Raw genomic sequence first — 10,270 nt, forward strand, 5'->3', positions numbered from 1 at the left:
GTCTGGTTTCCTTTACTGTGAACAGTGATTTCTAGCCTATTCTTTCATCTGATCTTGCTTTGAGAGTTTTCTGTAAGAAACTGAATAATTCCATGCCTATCTTTTTTCCTCAGAACCTGGTGGTGGTGTGTTTAAGGCATTTGGCTGTGCACCAAACGGTTGGTGGTTTGAACCAATCAGCCACTCCTCAGAAGAAAGATGAAGCAGTCTGCTTCCATAAAAATGTACTGTCTTGGAAACCCTAAGGAGCAGTTCTACTCTGTCCTATAGGAATCAACTTGATGGCAGTGGGTTTAGTTCAGTTATCTGTTCTCCTCTATTGGTATATAGCTTATTTGTATAGCATAATGTTTGTCTCTATAAATTTTCAGTATTTTTCAAATTTCAGTCCTAATAACTATAAGCAACTGATGCCTAAGAAGAGGTTAGACTATTCTGATTCAATTATTAGCTGCAATAATTTTGACAAATTTGTTTTCCTAAAACTATCATCAATAGGATTTTCCAATTACTATTATAAGATATATAGGGTCACTATGGGGTCACTATGGGAGCTCTGGTAGCACAGTGCCTAAAGCACTTGGCTGCTATCCAGAAGGCTGGCAGTTCAAACCCACCAGCCACTCGACTCGATGGCACATAACAACAACAACAACATGGGGTCACTATGAGTCTAATTGACTCTATGGCAGTGGTTTTATTATGATTATTATTACAAGAAGAAAATTGTTTGATTCTGATATGTAAGGAAAATTTTCAAGTTGCATTGAAAACTTGCTTAAAACAAATGTTAATAGCAAAAGTGTACACAATTAGTAGCTAACTTTCTTTACTGGGTCACTTGACTATCTATACTCATTGCTGTCTAGTCAATTCTGAGTCATAGTGACCCTATAGGACAGAGTAGAATTGCCCTATAGCATTTCCTAGGCTGTAAATCTTTATGGAGCAGGCTGCTACGTCTTTCTTCTGCAGATTGGCTGGTGGGTTCGAACTGCCAACCTTTTGGTTAGCAGCCAAGTGGTTAACCACTGTGCCATCAGGGCTCCATTACTTGACTAAATGATTCTGAAAGTGCCAGTGTGCTTCAAACGTGATGTTTAAACTATTACAGCGAGCTCTTTAAGTTGAGTCCTTCACTGCATAATCATCATTTCTTATCAAATTCCATGGAGAGTTAGGGAATGAAAGAAGGCAGAAACTGGGCCACTAGAGTTTTAAGTTAAATTCCATTTCTGAAAAGTCTGAAGCACTTTCTTCTTTTCCCAAGTGCTAGTAATCAGTCCAGAAAATGAAGAGAAGTGTTGCTGAGAATTATCAAGGAATTAAACTTTTTCCGCTCCATTTCTCCTTTGTTCTTTCTTTATACTCCATATACCCAGTTATAAAAAGAAAACCATCAAAACTTGATGTTAACTCACAGAACTGTAAAGACAACCTCTTAAAATACTACGTGTTCTTTGAGAACCCCAAAGAAATTGAAACCCACTATGGAAATTCTCATCAAACTTACTTCTTCTAACTGGTTCGTAATTATTCTAGCATCCCTACATATGGAAAAACGAATCATGCCGGAGCTGCAGATATTCACTGGTCAGGAACCAGGCAAGCTTTGTAAATGAGTGAACTTCTTTTGGTTGTAACAGCATGGTAATAAATGGCCCACCTCAGTGATGCAGAAACAAGAGTGGGCACAACTATAGCAAACTGGACAAGTTCTGTCCTTTCCTATAGGGACAGCCATTCCTCAGCTTTTCAGCTCATTGTGCCTCCATGGGAATGCAGACCTAGTATTGCACATTCTGAGTTTTTCCTTAAGTCACAATCTCACTTTAATAGGAATCCACCTGGATTTTCAATGTCGGCAACTAATTTGAATTTTAAAAGATTGGGCCATGGAGAGCAGCAGTGATTTGGTGGTAGAATTACTGCCTGTGCAGGGGATTCAGGTTTGATTCCTGGCTAGTGTGCCACCGGAAGCATCGCCACCCGTGGTCTGTCAGTGAAGGCTTGCGTTTTTCTGTGATGTTCAACAATTTTCAGTGGAGCTTCCAGGCTAAGATGTATTAGGAAGAAAGTGCTTCCCTTCGACATCTGAATAATCAGCCGATGAAAAGCCTATGGATCATGATGGTCCAGGCTATACATGCTCAGGGGGATGGTGCTAGACTGGGCAGTGTTTGGTTTCATTGTGTGTGGGGTTCACCATGAATCAGGGGCCAACTCCACAGCAGCTGACAATAACAATAACATATTTGGGCTATGAAAACTCATTAATGTTTGAAGGGAAAAGCTACACAACCCAACTAGTGTTTTTATGGTGACTCTGGTAACAGTGTAGAAGGTGAAGGGAAGAGGTGCAAGGCTGGAGGCAGAAGGGTACTTGAGGACCAGTTGACCAGATGCAAGATAATGGTGGCCCATACTGGAACAATACAAAGAGCTCTGCAGAAAGAATGAATGGCTGGGCTAGAAACCTGGAGGGTATAGAACTGGTGAGATGCAGAAACAAAATGTATATGGATGGAGCCTCAGGAAGATCAGAGTTTCAAGTTTTTCTGAGGTCTCAGGAAAAAGAAACTGCTGAGGCTCAGGTGGGATGTGCATATTTTTAACAGTAATCTGAAATCCAATTATCTGTCTTCCGCAAGTGCAGACACCACTCCTGTGCACACAGAATAATTAAACCATGTATGGGCTCAGTTTTGATTTTTCAGTCAGAGGATGCGCTGATACCATTGCTACATTTGCTTGAAAGGTCACAGCTTTGGTGGTTTAGATGCTGGAAAGCAAAGATGAAAATAGAACACCAGAGTGTTTTTGTAAGACAGATGGGGGAAGAGCAACTGGAGGTCACTCTTGCAGTCACTGACAGGAGCAAAGAATGGGAGAGGCAAAGTCAGGAACTAAAATCTCTACTGTAGGGGATGGTGCTAGAAAGACAGGAAAAGGAGGACGCAGCTTGATTCTCCCCATTCCGAGTTAACTTGATCCTGAAAGCGGAAGAACTGTGGTTCTCTGTTGAGCTCCCTATAGAGTAAATGTTCTATCTGTTGCTTAAAGACAGAGTTTAAATTACCTTTGAAGACCTGGGTATATCTATCATCTTCATTCAGAGACAAAAGTAAGAAGAGTTGGCAGGGGAGCAAATGTTAGAGCAGGGAATACAAAGCAACAGTCCTATCAATTCAACTGTATTTATTGGACACTATTGGAGGCAAGACAAGGCTCTGATGATCCCATATTGTTTAAGCCATAATCCCAGCTCCCCAGCTAGATAAACATTTAAAGAACTGATGGTGATAGGATTAACAAATATTCAGTTAGCTGCCGTAGCAATATTTGATTTCAGATCCAATGGACAGAATTTTGAAATTGGCAGTAATCAGTTGTTGGAAAGAAGGACCTGAATTTCAAAAAGTGATGGCTTGGCTTAATTCGCTTTCTTAAAATATGGCTTGGAGTCAATTCAAATAAAGATTAGAGATGCTTGACATACCGCAGGGAGAAAATGTGAAGCGTAAAGAATGGCCTGGAGAGGGTGGAGTCCAGAAGAAGATCTTAAAGTCCAGTCAGAAGAGATTTACTCCATCTACGCAGTATTAAAAAAGACACAAACTCACTGCCATGGAGTTGGATCCAACTCATAGCGGCCCCTCCTTGGGTTTCCCAGGCAGTATCTCTATGGAAGTAGATTGCCCAACCTTCCTTCCGAAGAGTGGCTGGTGGGTTTGAACCACCAGCCTTCTGGTTAGCAGTCAAATGCCTTAGCCACTGCACTACCAGAGCTCCTAGATCTCCACAGTATAGCAATCCACTTATTAACTACATTGAGAGACATTTAAGCAATTCAGGTCATAAATGCTTTAAAATAAAATCAATGTAGACTAAAGGATCATGAGGTTAAATATAACATTGGTAGCAAAAAGAGGTCCAAATAATTCTGTGTAATTAAAATGTGTAGTAACCTGGAAAGCAGTTTGCAGCTCAACCCAGTCAGTGGCATCACTAGGGATACAGGGGCTTGTGGCCTGCGTTGGGTGACACCGTCAGAGGGGGTGACACTAAAACAACTGTCCATAAAATTTTTGTGAAGTGTTTCAGCAAAAATTTATTATTTTATATAAATATGTCCCTGTAGTTAGTCATAACAACAAAGACATGTTTCATAAGCCCAGCGTGCATTTATCAGTATACCTGCAAAGCTAAAACTCTGCTAATTTACTTTTTGAATCTTTTAGTGCACTCTGGTTAGAGCTGTCTTTATTACCTGATTACAATGATGCTGGAAAGAACACTGGTGGCATTATATTTAAAGCATTTGTCTGCTAGCCAAAACATGGACAGTTCAAACCCACCAGCCACTATGTGGAAGACAGATAAGGCAGTCTGTTTCTATAAAGATTTACAGCCTTGGAAGCCCTATGTTGTTGTTAGGTGCTGTTGAGTTAGTTCCAGCTCACGGTGAAGCTATGTACAACAGAATGAAATATTGCACAGTCCTGCTCCAGCCTCACAATCCTTGCTAAATCCGAGCCCATCATTGCAGCCACTATGTCAATCCATCTCGTAGGGGGCCTTCCCCTTCTTCATTGACTCTCCACTTTGCCAAGCATGATATCCTTCTCCAGAGAATGGTCCTTTCTGACAACATGACCAAAGTAGGGGAGATGAAGTCTGGCCATTCTGGCTTCCAAGGAGCATTCCCACCACACTTCTTCCAGGACAGATTTGTTTGTTCTTTTGGCAGTCCATGGTACTTTCAGTATTCTTCAAGAACACCACAACTCAAAAGCATCAACTCTTCCTCAGTCTTCCTTGTTCATTTTCCAACTCTCACATGCATATGAAGCAATTAAAAATACTGTGTGTGGTACTTAAGTTTGTGTGTCAACTTGGCTAGGCCTCCTTGAGTGGCTGGTCAGCTGGATGTAGTTATTCCCCATGGTAAGATTGGTAATTACCTCCACATTGGAATGTATTGGAGCAGCCGAATGGCTGCCTTAGGGCTGTGGTCTGTTTCCCATATTTAAGAAACAGCTTTGGGAATGGTCTCTAGTTTTTGGGATGCTTGAATCCTGCAAGTAGCCATGTCATTGTTAAACAACCTGCCATGCTCTTCTGACCTTGAGACCTTCAATGGACTTGAATTATGGCCTATAGTGTGGTTTGGTAACATCAGGACTGTACCTATTACTTTTCAACCATGGGCTTGTCAGTCTCAGCAGCCAGCAGCTGTCTGAGTGAAGAAAAGCCTCTAGCTTCAGTGGGCTGGGAGCAGGAGGCCGAGCTGAAGCCAAGATTGAGGGACTTCACCCAGCCCCTAGAGCCTGGCACTTTGAACTTGGACTTAAAGCCTCCAAACTATAAGAAAATAAACTCCTTTTTGTTCAAGCCATCCCATTTTTAGTATTTCTGTTAGAGTGGTACTAGGTACCCAGAACACCATGGCTTGGGTTAGGTGCACCTTCATCTTCAAAGAGACATCTTTGCTCTTCAGCACTTGGAGAGGGCTTTTGCAGCAGATTTGTACAGTGCAATATGTCCTCTGATTTCTTGACCGCCAATTTCACTGGTGTTGATTGTGGAACAAAGTAATATGAAATTCTTGACAACTTCACTCTTTTCTCCATTTATCGTTATGCTGTTTAATGGTCAAGTTGTGAGGATTTTCATTTTCTTTATGTTGGGATGTAATCTATACTGCAGACTGTCATCTTTAATCTTCATCAGGAATTGTTTCAAATTATCCTTGTTTTCAGCCGGCAAAGTTGTGTCATCTGCACATCTCAGGTTGTTATTGAGTCTTTAAAAAATCCTGATGCCATGCTCTTCTTAATATAGTCCAGCTTCTCAGATTATTTGCTCAGAATACAGATTGAATAAGTATGGGGAAGGGTGCTACCACTAAGAACTCCCTACCTGATTTTAAAGCATGCGGCATCCCCTTTTTCTGTTTTACTGACAGCCTCCTGGTCTATGTACAGTTTTCTTATGAGCACAAATAAGTGTTCTGGAATTCCCATTCTTAATGTTATCCATAATTTGTTATGATCTACACAATCAAGTGCTTTTGCATAGTCAGTACAACACAGTAAACATCTTTCTGGTATTCTTTACTTAGAGCCAAGATCCATCTGACATCAGCAATGCTATCCTTTGTTCCATGTCCTCTTCTGTGTGCAGCTTGTATTTCTGGAAGGTCTCTGTCAATATACTGCTGCAACTGTTTTTGAATTACCTTCAGTAAGATTTTACTTACATGTGATATTAATGATATTTTTTGATAATTTCCACATTCTGTGAGATCATCTTTCTTTGGAATGGGTATAAATATGGATCTCTTCCAGTCAGTTGGCCAAGTAGCTGCCTTCCAGATTTCTTGGCATAGCTGAGTGAGTGCCTCCAATGCGGCATCTATTAGTTGAAATATCTCGATGGAAATTCTGTGAATTCCTGGAAGCTTGTTTTTTGCAGTTCTAAGAGTGCTACTTTGATTTCTTCCCTCAGTACCATTGGTTCTTGATCGTACTCCACCTCCTGAAATGGTATAGTGACTCTGTATTCCTTCCAACTTCTTTTGATGTTTCCTGCATCATTCAATATGTTGCCCATATAATCTTTCAATATTGCAACTCAAGGCTTATTTTTTTTTATTTTTTTTTTTTCCTCAGTTCTTTCAACTTGAGAAATGCTGAGAGTTTTCTTCCCTTTTGATTTTCTAACTCCAGGTCTTTGCACATTTCATTATAATAAATGACTTTGTCTTCTCAAGCTGCTCTTTGAAATCATCTGTTCAGTTCCTTTATCTTGTCTTTTCTTCCATTTGCTTTAGCTACTCTCCACTCAAGGGCGTATCAGAATCTCTTCTGACATCCATTTTGGTCTTTTCTTCCTTGCCTGTCTTTTTAATGACCTTTTGATTTCTTCATGGATGATGCTCTTGATGTCATCCCACAATTCCTCTGGTTTTCAGTCACTGGTGTTCAATGCATCAAATCTATTCTTCAGATGGTCTCTAAATTCAGGAGGGATATAATCAAGGTCATATTTTGGTTCTTGTGGACTTGTTTTAATCGTCTTCAGCTTCAAGTTGAACTTGATAGTCTGTTCCACAATCAGCTCCTGACCTTGTTTTGGCTGAAGATATTGAGCTTTTCCATCGCTTCTTGCCAGATGTGGTCAATCTCAATCCTGTGTACTCCCTCTGGTGAATTCCACGTGCATAGTCACCATTTGTGTTGTTGAAAAAAGGTATTTGCAATGAATAAGTCATTGGTCTTACAAAATTCTATCATGTGATCTCCAGCATAATTTCTATCACCAAGGTCATATTTTCCACATACTGGTGATTCTTCTTTGTTTCCAACTTTTGCATTCCAGTCACCATTGATAATGAACACATCTTGATTGCATGTTCAGTCAATTTCAGAGTGCAAAAATTGGTAAAACTCTTCAATTTCCTCATCTTTGGCTTTCGTGTTTGGTGCATAAACTTGAATAATTGTAGCATAACTGGTCTTCCTTGTAGGCACATGGATATTATCCTATCACTGACAGCATTGTAGTTCAGGATAGATCTTGAAATATTCTTTGTAATGATGAATGCCACAGCATTCCTCTTTACTTTGTCATTCCCAGCATAGTAAATCATATGGTTGTCTGATTCAAAATGGCTCACACCAGTCCATTTCAGCTCACTAAAGTCTAGGATATCGATCTTTATGCATTCCATTTCATTTCTGACAACTTTCAATTTTCCTAGATTCATATTTTGTACATTCCATACTCCAAATATTAATGGATGTTTGTAGCTGTTTCTTCTCATCTTGAGACATGCCACATCAGCAAATGGAGGTCCTGGAAACTCTACTCTATCCACATTTAAGGTTGGCTCTAGTCTGAGGAGGCAGCTCTTCCCCAGTTGTACCCTGAGTGCCCTCCAATCTGAGGGCTCATTTTCTAGCTCTACCTTGCACCATGTTTCAGGGCTTTTCATAATGTTTTTACTGGCCAATTCTTTGAGAAGTGGATGACCTCTTCCTTCTTCTGAGTCTCTCTTAGTCTGGATGCTCCACTGAAACCTGTTCACCATGGATAACCCTGCTGGGATTTGAAATACCAGTGGCATAGCCTCCAACCTCATAGCAACAGCAAGCAACCACAGTATGACAAAATGACAGACAAGTTTGTCTCCTTTAGTTGTTTCAAACCACGCTGCTCACTTCCTCCTCCAGCCACTCAAACACCCACCTGCTGTGCCCAGCTTGCTTACCTGGCCTGCCCCACACACTCCAACACCTGATATTTTAAATTGCATTCATAATGGTGTATATTGGTTCTTGTAGTTTTCCAAGATTGTGTTGTATTAAAAGATCCCCCACTACAACCCCTTGAGTCTGGCATGCAGCTTGGATATTCTACGCATTAGGCAGTCAAGACTCAGATTTTAAGTGCCATGAGACTAGAGTGGTTCACTTTCTTCAAATACAGAGAAGACATAGAAGCCTGATGTGGTAGTTAAGGTTATGTGTCAACTTGGCTGAGCCTGGTTTTGAGTGGCAGGGGAGCTGGATGTACTTATTACCCATGGTGAGATTGCTAATCAACTCCATGTTGGAATCTACTCAAGCAACTGAGTAGTTGCCTTAGATATGTGGTCTGCTTCCAGTATATAAGAAGTAGTATTGTGGGAGGTCCCAGGCTTCTTGGTATGCTTGAATCTTGCATGTAGCTGAGTCATTATTCAACAGCCTGCCATGTTGTCTGCTGATCTTGGGATTTGTTCTGTACTTGAATTAGTAGCCTGCCATGTTGTTTTGTAATATTGGGACTGTGCCTTTTTACTTGTTGACCTGGGGTTTGTCAGTCTCAGCAGCCAGCAGCTGTCTGAGTGAAGAAAGCCTCCAGCTTCAGTGGCCTTGGGAGCAAGAGGCAGAGCTGAAGCACAAGGTGAAGGGGCATTCACAAAGCCCTAGAAACTGGCACTTTGAACTTGGATTCTAGCCTCCAAAACTGTAAGAGAATAAACTTCTGTTTGTTAAAGCCATCCCATGTGTGGTATTTCTTGTTAAAGTGGCACAAAGTAACTAGAACACCTTGCCAATACTAATAGTGTCCGTAAACAAACAACTTTTCTAATTCAGCAAGGCAAAACTAGGTTACTAAAGATATTCTGAAAGGAATGTTGGGATTCTGTGTTTAAAAAAAAAAAAAAAAACTTTTTTCAAGTTACTTATCACTTAACTAGCAATATCTTGATTTACTTTTGCTTTTGTGGATAAGAAAATCATGGTTTTTATTATTTTAGCTAGAAAAATGAAGACATTTGGAATCATGTACTGATTGGGCTATGACAAAGGTATATGATAAAACTTACAAGGTATAGGATTAAACCCTTAAGATACTATCTTCTTGTTGTTATGTGTCATTGAGTCAGACCCAACTCATAGTGACACCTCCTTGGGTTTTCAAGGCAGTATCACTAAGGAAGTAGATTGCCCAACCTTCCTTCTGAGGAGTGGCAAGTGGGTTTGACCCACCAGCCTTCTGGTTAGCAGTCAAGTGCCTTAGGCACTATGCTACCAGAGCTCCAAGGTGTTATCTTAGAGTTCTAGTAAGATGGTGGAATAGGCAGAAAGACTGCACAGACCCTCTTCAGCAAAGAAAAGGAGAACTAGTTAACACAGATGCAGATCATAATCCTGGACACCTGAGCTTTGAAGGGAAGAATATAGAAGTGGACTGAACTCCAACTAGCAGAAAAATATGCATGAAAACACCAAAAAAAGGATACATACAGAGCTGCAGTATGGCAGTGATCCTGATGGCACAGACAGCTTGGATATTGCCAAGTGATGTTAGGACCTAAGAAAACCTAAAAATCAGCCCTACTATCCAGGGGCTGCATGGAGGACTGCTCTGATGGCTGTTGACAAAAGGGGAAGCAGCGAAGAGGAAGGTGGGCTGAGCTGTGGAGTTTTGCCTGTCTGGTGGGCACAGCCATTTTGAATGTTTACAGGCAGTTAGACTATTTTGGATATTTAAAGTGATAGTATTCTCCCGGATTCCAGGGGCTTAAAAACAGGCTCCACTTGCTGGGAACCCCGAGGGCATTCCAGACCCAGATGACTGGAAAGGTGCAACATTCCAACCATAATCCAAGACACACAAACAACAGAAGAAAAACTAGATGAATGGGACCTTCTAAAAATTATATTTGTATGTGCTTCCAAAGACTTCTCCAAAAGAGTCAAAAGAGAACCTACAG

Source organism: Orycteropus afer, unplaced genomic scaffold, assembly GCF_000298275.1.
Source record: "Orycteropus afer afer isolate SDZICR_OR568_19922 unplaced genomic scaffold, OryAfe1.0 scaffold00625, whole genome shotgun sequence".
Classification (NCBI taxonomy): Eukaryota; Metazoa; Chordata; class Mammalia; order Tubulidentata; family Orycteropodidae; genus Orycteropus; species Orycteropus afer.